This window comes from Eptatretus burgeri, chromosome 9 (genome assembly GCF_056783735.1).
Source record: "Eptatretus burgeri isolate ZD-2024b chromosome 9, Ebu_testis_v1, whole genome shotgun sequence".
Taxonomy (NCBI): Eukaryota; Metazoa; Chordata; class Myxini; order Myxiniformes; family Myxinidae; genus Eptatretus; species Eptatretus burgeri.
The window spans coordinates 95,207,529-95,218,572 of record NC_140969.1 but is presented as its reverse complement, the minus strand read 5'-3'; the positions used below and the strand labels follow the sequence as shown (position 1 = coordinate 95,218,572).

Sequence of the window (11,044 nt, the reverse complement as noted above, 5' to 3'; positions counted from 1 at the left end):
CAGAACATAAATTTATTCCTGTTAGAACAATGGATTTCCAGAACAAAATACTGAAGGCATGTGATGAGTTCAAGGGAGAATGGGCTGACATTGTAAGAGGGAGGGTGCTTTTTGTTCAAGACCTGCCTGCTGCAGATGCAGTACATCACAACATTTGTAGTGTTAACTTTAGAACAGGGAAACAAGTGCCAATCGTTTTTCAGCAAGCCAGAGAGCAGAGAGCTGCAAAATGCAAGAAAATCAGTGGAAGTGGCAGACCCAAGGACTCGAAAAAATCAGAAGCTTTTCAAACAGTAGTAGAGTATCTTGAAAACAATGATGACGAGCAGGTAACCATCAACGATTTGATAAGCAAGATGATAGAATATCTCCAAGATACTGACATAGAGCCGTACAGCTTTCCACATATGAAATCTGAACTAAAAAAAACATTTCAGCGACAGAATAACCATCACAGAGATCAATGGCAAACAAAATGTAGTAACATTTCACACCACCGCTTCCAACATCCGACATAATTTTCATCGACAAACGATGCAAGACAAAAAGGATGAGAAGACCCACGTAATTGAAGCAACAGCTAAGTTCATAAAACAGGACATAAAAGACCTTGATCAGACCAGGAACACCTATCCCACTGCCGCCGAAATATCAACAGAAACAGCACTGGAGTTCGTGCCACCATCCTTGCAGCAGTTGTTAAACACAACATTGTGTGGAAAAGATCGAAGCACCAAAATTGCTTCAATAGGACAAGCGATCATGCAGGCAACGCGGCCTCGTATCCTTCTGGCACCATTACAAATTGGTTTGGGTGTTCAAATGCACCACCACTTCCAATCAAAATTTTTGGTGGATTCTTTATATCACCGTGGGTTTTCCTACTCTTACAGTGAAGTGAAGAAGTACGAAAGAAGTTCTTCAGTTGCACATGGCACAGAGATTCAAAACTTCAGTGCAAACAATTTTATACAATATTCTGCTGACAATGTCGACCACAATGTGAGAAGTATTGACGGAAAGGGTACGTTCCACGGTATGGGAATTATTGCTATGGTGACACCCGGGACAAAATCATCAAGAACCGTTCCAAGAGTGAAAGTCACATCTGGTGATATTGCTTCTGTTGGACGGATAAATGTTCAGCACTTATTCTCAGAAAGAGATAGCCTCCAGTCTCTCCTCTCCCAGCCAATAACAAACCCAAATGCGAAAGACCCATGTGCAGATGTACATCTACTTTGGACGTCATCGCTGCTGCTGAAAGTCCCAAGACCCCAGTGGTCTGGGTTCATGCAGCTCATCCACAAAGGAGAACATCCTGGTGTGTCGTCGGTCATGTTTCTCCCCATGATTGATTTGGATCCAAACGATCTCACCTGCATTTATTTTACATTAAAATTCATATCTTCCCATGCAAGTCAGTACCAAGCATACCCAGTGGTGACATTTGATCAACTGTTATGGTGGAAGGAACACATAATGGTAGAGAATCTTCCTGAATTGCAACCAACTGTCGTTCGTTTGGGAGGCTGCCATACAAAAATGAGCTTCCTGGGATCCATTGGCCACTTGATGAGTGGATCAGGCCTTCAGGAGCTGTTGGAAGTAGTGTATACTGACAACACAGTGGTACATATGTTCTCAGGAAAGGCGGTCAGCCGTGCAGTTTGAGGTCATTTGCTTGTTGATGCTGCACTGAATACACTGGTGACATCAACTGCATTGAATGTACCTCTTCTGTCATCATCTGAACGTGCCGTGGGGTGTGTGCAAACATTTCACTGTCGGCTGACACAGACTCGGAGGAAGACCCAACAGAGTGTTAAATTGAGTTTTAGATGGCCGTGGCCTCCCGATGTTTCACAACAGATTCAGCTTCAATTGTGATTGTTTAACCCTGGTGTTTACAGATTTACTTGATGTGTAATACTATGTTATATAATGTACTATTTAAAGTGACATAAATTTTATAAACGCGACACTTCAATATGTGAAATGTTGTTACCGGTACGTACTGTGGTCAGCCGCCCGCGGAGCCCGGTCACCCCCAATTTTATGAATGTGGAATCATTCTGACCCATATCAAGTATTTCTATAGGTTTAGATTATGTTTTTAACTTCCAGTGCAAATATCTAATGCTCCTGTCATATATTAAACTATTGTTTATAAGACTGAAACACATTTTTGTTATTTTTCATTTTCGACATTCAAATTTTTGAATTTTACGGGTGGGGGTAAGTTTTCTCAAAAAAAAAAATGTTCCACGAAATAGATTTTGGTAGATTTTTAATAGGATAGTCCCAGGTACATTAGGAATCATCAAAAACAGGTTTGAAAACGATTGCAATTTGTTTCGGGTTACCACCTTTTTCAGCACAGGGTGCCCAGACTATTAACTTAATGGTTAGGGTCGTGGGCTTGTGATCCTTGGGTCCCGAGTTGAAATCCCGCTTTGTACCGTTGAATTAATACCAGGTGGGGTTGACTCAGTCTGTCATCCTATTGCTGGGATGATTGAACCATTCGAGTATCCTGTGTCGGAGTGGCGACCCGTCCAGGATTGTGCCCAATAGTCCAGGAGACTGCTTTGGCGGCACCAACGCTCTGCACAGAGTATGGTCCCAATAGATGGATGGATGGATTCTGGAATAACAGCACAATCATCATATGTGAAGACTAAGGACATAAACATCATGAAGTAATGGACAACAAAGAGGAAGGACATCAACTGGGATATGTGGAGACAAATTGGGTATCCAACAATGACCTCATTAAGGAAATTATTGCTCATATTATTATGTCAAGTTTACTAATCAACTGGCTCTTCCATCATATGGCCAAAGCTAAATTACTTGACCTCACCATGTTTTAAATTAGAAATCTCGAGATCGATGCTTGACTGCTGAACCCAGCACACACTATCACAGGAAAAGGGACGAATACTCAAACATGTACTTTCAACAAACAAACTCTTTGTTGAACAAGAATAATAAGCCTAAAATAATATTCCCATTTCGGAATAAATATTACAAGTTTGAAATCAGTTGGAAGGGTTGTAAACGACGAGCACACAACGAAGACTCCACGGACAATGAGAACACGGGAAAACAAGGGACAATTTAACATCCTGGATGAGAAACAACACTTTGAAGTGAGTGGTAATATTTCTGACATGGATTGCTTCAACCTTGCAACTGTGTGCCTAAAATTGCCATAAACATTCATGTGTTGAAGTTCAACTTCAAGCACAGCTACAGCTCCATCGTCTAGGCGAGTCGTGTGCTCTTGTTCAGCACTTCATGTGCAACGCATGTTGCTGTTGGAGGATCAGATTGCCGAGTTTTGTGTACTTAGCCATCCTCCCAAAAGCCCAAGGTTTGAATCATGCAAAAAGACTTCCCACTCCTGCTGATATTTCATGGCTTGCTTTGGTATCTCCACTTATCATGCATGCTGAGCAGAGCTGCGAGAAAGCGAAACAAGAACACTCTCAATGAGCCCCTCCAACGTTTTGAGATGAATCTTGTTTTTAACCACTTCACATTTGGTAAATCGTCCTCTTGTTAGGTTCTGCGGCAGCTTCTGTTGAAAATTCGCTTGATGACGTCACAATTAACTTGGAAGGACATGGCAATGTTGTCGAGATGTGGATCAGCAAGGTCCTGCCCATGCATGCTCATATCATTGTAAGAACCACATCAAAAAGTGGGACTTGCTTGTTAGTATGTCCCAATACAGGCTTGGGTTGGGGTCAACATTGCATATTTGTTATCATTCATGAAAATACCTGCACTGTGCCTTGCTGACTCATTCTTCAGTCAGTGTGCAGGTGTTGCTTTAGTTCCTCTCGCAATATTGCTTTGTTAAGGCAGGCCAGCTGCCTTTAAACACCTAAAAATAACGGGCAACAGAAGAGCCTTCCATTCAAGAACTCATCAATGTTGAGCTGGATCTGCAATGCTTCAGCCATGAAACCATAAGATATCAACATCCTTGTGCCATCCGGTCCTTCCTTCACTCCATGCAACTTCAAAGTCTGCCAGGAACTCTGATTCCTTCCATAATACTCCACAGCACTAAAACACACGATCTAGCTAGCTTCCCAGCTGCGACTATAGCCACCAAATGCCAGAAACCTGTACAAAATACCTGCACTATCAGCTCCACCCAGCAAAGAGAAACAATTGAAATGTGCTGCTAAAAAAAACATGTCATGCTGTGTTCAAATTTCATATCCAGTACACACAAACATCCTCACTTTGAAGTGAAATATTTTGCTTCTTATCGCAGGAAAACTTCTGTGACATTTCTGCTTATTATCTGTCAAAAACCTGAGCTGTATGGAATGAGAAAAAAAATAAAAAAATAATCTCACCTGAAACATGCTCGTGTCGTGGTTGGAGGCTTCATTCACAGACCTGTACAGAGATTGCTATTCCGATGAAGTCACTGTGTTTATTTAACATACAGTACTTATATTAATCAACAACAAAAAAAAGTTTAGTCTTCTAAAAAAGGGGAAAGACCTAAAGTCAGTAATCTCCCGAAGTCGACTCGTTATTATCTCCGTCATCGAAGGTGGATGGAGGTTATGTTTTCACCCCTGTCTATCTGTCTGTTTGACAGACTCTGTCTGCATGTTTGTCTGTGAACAGAATATCTCAAAATGTTGTGGTTGGTTTTGGACAAAATTTTGTGTTGAGGTTGAGTGTGCTCAGGTCAGGTTAGGTATAGGAGCAGGCGCCGGAGCAGCGCGTCGCTGCGTCCACTTTCTGCCAGAACTCCAGAAGCCTCCGTCTGGCCATCCCCCAGGCAGATGCCTGGACCACCCCCATCTTCTTGAGATTCTGATCAACCTGCTGCAACCACGAGGCACGTGGTCGGCTAATTGGCCTCCTCCACTCACGAGGCTCCCTCGCTGAGAGAATCTGGAGAGCAGGATCAGCGTCAGGAAAATGAGCCACATGTCCATACAGCCGCAGCCGATGCTCACGGACTATGCAGATAACAAATCTCATTTGAGTCTCTCTCAACAACTGCTTATTGGACACAAAGTCCGACCAGTGACAGGCAGGGATTCTCTGAAGAGATCTGGTACCAAAGGTATGAAGTCTCCGTGTCAGATCCCTGATCAGAGTCCAAGTCTCACATCCGTAGAGCAAGACTGGAAGCACCAAGGACCTGAAGACTCGGATTTTCGTCCTCCCACAAAGGTACGGATCGTGCCACACCCCATGATCCAGTGAATCCATGACTCCCGAGGCCTGACCCAGACGTCTCGACCTCTCTCACAGCCAGCAGAGACATGAATATCACTGCCAAGGTAAGTGACTCTCTCCGTGACCTCAACATCCTCACCACAAACAGGTACAGGCAAGATAGCAGCATCCAAGATGTCATTGAAAGTCTAAATCTTAGTTTTGACCCAGGAAACCCATGATCCCAGCGGCTCAGACTCCTGATTCAGCACCTCGAGGGCCCCCAAAGGATATCCAGAGTCTCCGAAAAGATGACTGCATCATCAGGGAAATAAATGTCAGAGATCTTGACATTCCCAAATGATGCACCGCAGCTTGATCTCTCCGACATCTTCCCCAGAATCCAGTCCATAGAAGTGCTGAAAAGTGTGGGGGGCAGTACACACCCCTGATGAACTCCAGAAACAACTGGAAATAAGTCGAAGATGGAACGACCACATCTCACAGCACTCTCAGTACCAGAGTATTGTTGCAGATCCGGGGTGGTGGGATTCTCACCCAGTCCTAGGCACCACCCTCACCACCACCGTCTCCGGGGTTTATAACGCCGGCCGGCTCAGCACAGGCCTCGGGTCACGCGCCTTCAATCGCGATACCAACGTAATCCTTGTACCTTGCCAGTTGGGGAAATAGAACCCCTGGTTACAGACTGGTTTTGTCAGATGCCAAGCGTTTTCTGCCAGTCTGTAACCATTTTTGGTGTTATATGCCAATCGAACGGATCGTTCCTTGACGCAACACAAGTTAATCCATAGCGGCAACTTCATACGAATTAACCAGATTTATTGGGGAACAATGGGGATCACAACACAAGCAAAATTCACGACAATGTTTTTATTAACAAACCTCAACCCGTTCTTAACTAGGGAACCATGGACTACAGGTTTCGAGAGGATCGCTACCGAAATATGACTTATACAACAAGTGCAGACAAGGACAAACAGCATGCATGCAAGACAAGACAGAGTACATGGTGATGTCTCATGGACGAGAGGACAGTGTCAAAAGGGAATCACAACAGGCGGCTGTCCACGGATTCGAACTCCAGCTCAAATGCACCACGTGGCGAAATGGAGCTCATCCTCCCTTTGCCCCTTTCGCACCACAAGCGGTCTCCGCGCACTCTGTCCTCGCGTAGGGTCGACGATGGGCCTCAGCTGATCTCTCTCACGGTCCAGCATACAAATCCCAGCCTGGTCTGTTCTCCAAACAAGGCCCAAATCGAGGTTGACGGGCTCCGGCAAGCGGATCGGCAAACGTGACGAGCCGTTGGTGTGAGCAAGTACGGAGGCTCCGGGGCCAGACGCAGGCCGAACCCGTCGATCACCTCCCCATACGAGTCGATCGTCGACTCCACGTGCAGGCAGCCTCTCAAAGCCGACCGCCGTTTTTGTACCACCAGATTCCACACTGTCCCTCCTTCTTTCGCTCGCCTTCAAAACACGAGCACTCTTTTGAGAGTGGCTGTTCTCCACACGCAGCTCTTTTCACGAAGCCTTTGTTTCTCGCTTCGTAGCGACTCCGAGCATGCCTGGACAACCCGACGCTCGTCCAAACTGAGAGCTCCCTTTTTCCTTTCGTTTCTTCCTTTCTCTTCCACGAGCACGCCTCCCTCGGCGAAACCGACCAAAAAGCTCCGCCCCTTCGTATCACTTCCTCCCCTTCGCTCCACCTCCTCCCCTTGGCCACACCCTCCCAGCCGACTGGGCGGGGCCTATCATCCGTAGAGGGGAGGAAGAAGAGGGGGCTCTTGTTTCACCACTACTGTACAAACGTAAAAAACAGTCTCTTACACCTCCCGACACACACACAATGTCCCTCCTACCAAACAACCTATCTATATATGCATTTAATGGGAGATCTGAGCTAATCCTATATTTAGTAGTAGAATAAGGGCCATTTCCATAACAGTATAGTTCAGACATCAGATCGATCAGTTTTGGTGGCACCCCACGAAGACCAAGAATCCTCCAGAGGGCATCCCAATTCACTGTTTTGAATGCTTTCCAGAGATCGACATAAGCTGCAAGCAGCCCCTGCCGAAACTCTTGTCTGCATTCGGTGAGGACCTGAAGGACAAGGATACGGTCAATCGTTGATCTCTTTGGTGTAAAGCCTGACTGCTCTAGACATTGATGTTTAAGCAGATGGTGGCGAACCCTATGAAGAAATATCCGAGCAAAGACCTTGCCCGGCACTGAGAGCAGCATCACCCCTCGGTAGTTGTTGCAGTACTGGTGATAACCCTTCCCTTTCCAGAGAGGGACAACATTGCCCCTCTTCCAGTCAGTTGGGATGATACTTCCAGGCAGAGCACAGAACTGCATGCAATGACATGAGTGCAGCATTTCCACCAGCCTTGAGAAGTTCAGCATGGATGCCACAGATCCCAGCAGCTTTACCCCATTTCAACCGGTTCACCGCAGCCTGTTTTTCCACAAACGAAGGTGGATCACAGTTGATTGGAGGGTCCGCCATAGGGATAGTAACACTCCTGACATCCAACTCAACAGCTGGTGGATCAGTCTGGTACAGCCGCTCAAAATAACCGGCCCAGTGGGCCTTCACTTCAGACTCCTCTGTCAAGAGCCCACCACCCTCCACTCAGACTGCAGAACACCGAGGGACGGGCTTGGAGGAAAGCAATGCACAAATTCCCCTGTAAAGAGGAAGAGAATCACTTGACCACAAGTGGTACTCTATCCCGTCAGATTCCTCACACATGGGCCTTCTTGTCCACCCTCAGCACATGTACAGTTTTATGCCTCAATTCCCTGAACAGCTCAGCTCTGAAATTAAGCCTGACCCTGAAACTCTGGTCAATGGTATCCAGTGTCCCTTGAGAGACAAAATTCTTCTTCACCCAATGGTGAGTTCCAAGACATCCACCGGCAAAATCAAGGATGGTGGTCTTGAAGGTATTCCACAACTCCTCTGGATTTTGCAAAGCACCCAGACCCCCCAAATACCCACTCAGCCTGTTCACAAACTCCTCAGTTACCCTCTCATTCTTGAGTTTGCCAAGTCCAGCCGAGGCTGGGATAGCACCATTCTCCTGGTTTTATGCTGCAACTTGGGAGTTGCTACTACAAGCCTGTTGTTGGTATTGAGGAACTGAGCACTCCATTAGACCCTGCAGTTCTGTATCATCCTCCAGTGACCACCAACGAGCACTTGGTTGATCTCCTTTGCGACACCGCCAGCGTTGGAATACCAAGTCCAGCGATGAGCCTGTGGGTGCCGAAACCATAAACCAACCACCCTAAGTCAATGACTTCTTGCAAAGTCAAGGAATTTATTGCTATTCAGGTTTACAGTTCCAGACCCATGGGGACCAACACATGTCTCATAACCATCCCTGCCAGTTCCAGTCAATGCATTGAAATCCCCCAAGACAAGAAGAGTATCTCGCCTGGGGCACTGATCAACCACAGACTCAAGTGTGGCATAGAATGCGTCTTTCATGGTGAGATCACTCACCTCAGTCAGAGCATACACAGAGACAAGGGAAATGACACCCAAGGAGTGACTAATCCTTCGTCTCATAATGCGCTCACTGACTGGGGTTACCTCAATTATCATTGGAGTCAGCCTATTAAGCACAGCTGCAACAACTCCTTGGGCATGGTAACCATCAGAGCGACCCGATGATTTGCAGGTGTAACCACCCGCCATGATGTCGCCGCAATTTGGTCTCCCAACCTCAGAGAGTGCTGCAATACCGATGTCCAAACGCTTGAGCTCAGATGATAACAGAGACAGGTGATCATCCTGTCTTAGGGATAGGACATTCCAGGCACCCACCCGAAGGGACCGCCTCAGGTTAACCCAAGGAGACCGCCGTCTGGTGGACGACACCTCAGCACCACTCCGACACACACTACTGCAATCTGACCCAGGAGGTTTCCCCATACTTCTGCTTCTATCGTCAAGGAATCGTCCCGAAGGCTTTGCCCCAATCCCGTTATCCGGTGAGCTGTCCTGCGAAGGGCAGCAGCACAGGAGGTACTCCCACTAAGTGGGTTTTCAGTTTTGTTTGCATTTGTGGGTTTTGGGGAATGAAGGGTTTTACGGTGGCTGGAGTGCAAATCCTGCCACCAACCTCCTAAAAAAGTAACCCAACTGCAGGAGGATGTCCGCAGACACAGTTGGGCACTAGATATGGATGACCGTTGGCTCACAAGGAGCTCCTCCACCCTTTGTCAGGTTTTTTTTTTTATTCCTGCTGGGTGTCCATATCACACACCCTCCTCACCAAGAAACCTGGTGGATGAGACGGTTTAGTCACTGACAACCTAACCATGAAACAGGTTAGTGCAGGTTTATATGGTACCTGTAGCAAGTCACAGATCTAATCTGGCTTGACCTGACAATAAACCGGCCCAGCGGTCTATTTCATCCCTATTTTTATTTTTTTCATATTCTTCTTGTATTTGCGTATATCCCAAAGTAAATGTATTTATATATTTTACGTATGACTCCTCATCCCCTCCATTTGATCTCAATCTTCATTAAAATAAAATATACTTTTTTTTTATTTCCAGCAACTTTTTGAAGGCAGGAACCAGCATATAATTGAAAATTTAAGCTGGTGTTCCACATTAACTAGTATTTGACTTCTTCCATATCCACAAGGAGGCTCATGTAACTTCGAGAAAAGTTTGTCTTTTTGTCACTTGAATCACATGCCATGAAACCATCCCCTCAGAAAGTGCTCCAAATCTCTTGGGGGGACTTGTCAACATTACCTTTTCACCACTACAAGTCTACACATCGTTTTCCTCTTTAGAAAGATGACAAGTTAGTGTCAAAACCTGCCAGCAGTATCTTTCTATTCAAGTCCAGCTGCAATACAGCTCTGAACTACCCAATATAAGTGGGCACTTTATTCCGAAATAGATAATACCTTCTGGGTGAACAGGCCAATCTCTGTCAACATCAGTTTCCTTCGGTTATAGGCGAAATTAAATTATACCAGCCGGGTATCCGTCTCTGATGGGTTCATAGACGCCTCATCTCAAATGAGTGCATATTGGTTGAAACAGGAATTCAGTGTAAATATTCAGAGCAGATTTTGCAATAGGTGGACCCAGTAACCTCGCTAACCTCATTCCATTCAAGCGACGAAGATTTCCAATCCATGCTTGTTGTACCTCCGAAGTACTGCTTGGGGGTGAGGGTGATATTATGAAAGATAATCTGGGAAATGGATTTAGGCACGTTTTGGGCCTACCGCCTGATGGAAGATCATCGAAGTTCTTTCCATGCCAACCGACAACATACAGGCACCTATCCCTCCCCACATCATTTCTTCAGTCCCCAACCTGCCCCTTCACTCAATACTCCCCATAGCTTTGCTTTTGGAAATTTCCATCCGGTACTTCTCATAGCATTTCATTCTGGTTTCCTATCCGATGAGCCATAGATCAGTCGTTTCAGTTTCACTTTTCAACACCAGTTTTGCTTTGGGATATTAGTTTGGATTTATCATCGCAACTTGTGATGTGTGACACGAATGGTGCATGAAAAAGATCATGAAAACGATTTTTGGAGGAATTTTTTTGAATTTTCGAAGCTGTCTAAAGTGGATTAAGGGTCTTAAAAGGTCAAAAAGGTCTAAATGTCTGATGGGTCAAAGGGATCTAAGCAGAATAAAGGGTCGAAGGTGTCTAAAGTGTCTTAAAGCTAATGAAGGGGTTTAAAGTGTTTATCGGATCTTATAAGGATCTAATGGGTCTCAGGATCTTAAAAGGGCCAAAGGGATTTAAATGAGTCTGAAGGG

General features: G+C 45.6%; 1 long non-coding RNA gene across 1 annotated transcript in view; it reads right to left on the bottom strand.

The window, feature by feature from the left end:
- Nucleotides 1-2,313: 2,313 nt before the first annotated feature.
- LOC147020671 (uncharacterized) overlaps nucleotides 2,314-11,044 on the bottom strand; it is a 105,328-nt gene continuing 96,597 nt past the window's right edge. The window contains exon 5 of the long non-coding RNA XR_015061921.1: nucleotides 2,314-2,647. This is a non-coding gene — a long non-coding RNA (uncharacterized LOC147020671). The remainder of the gene's footprint in view (nucleotides 2,648-11,044) is intronic.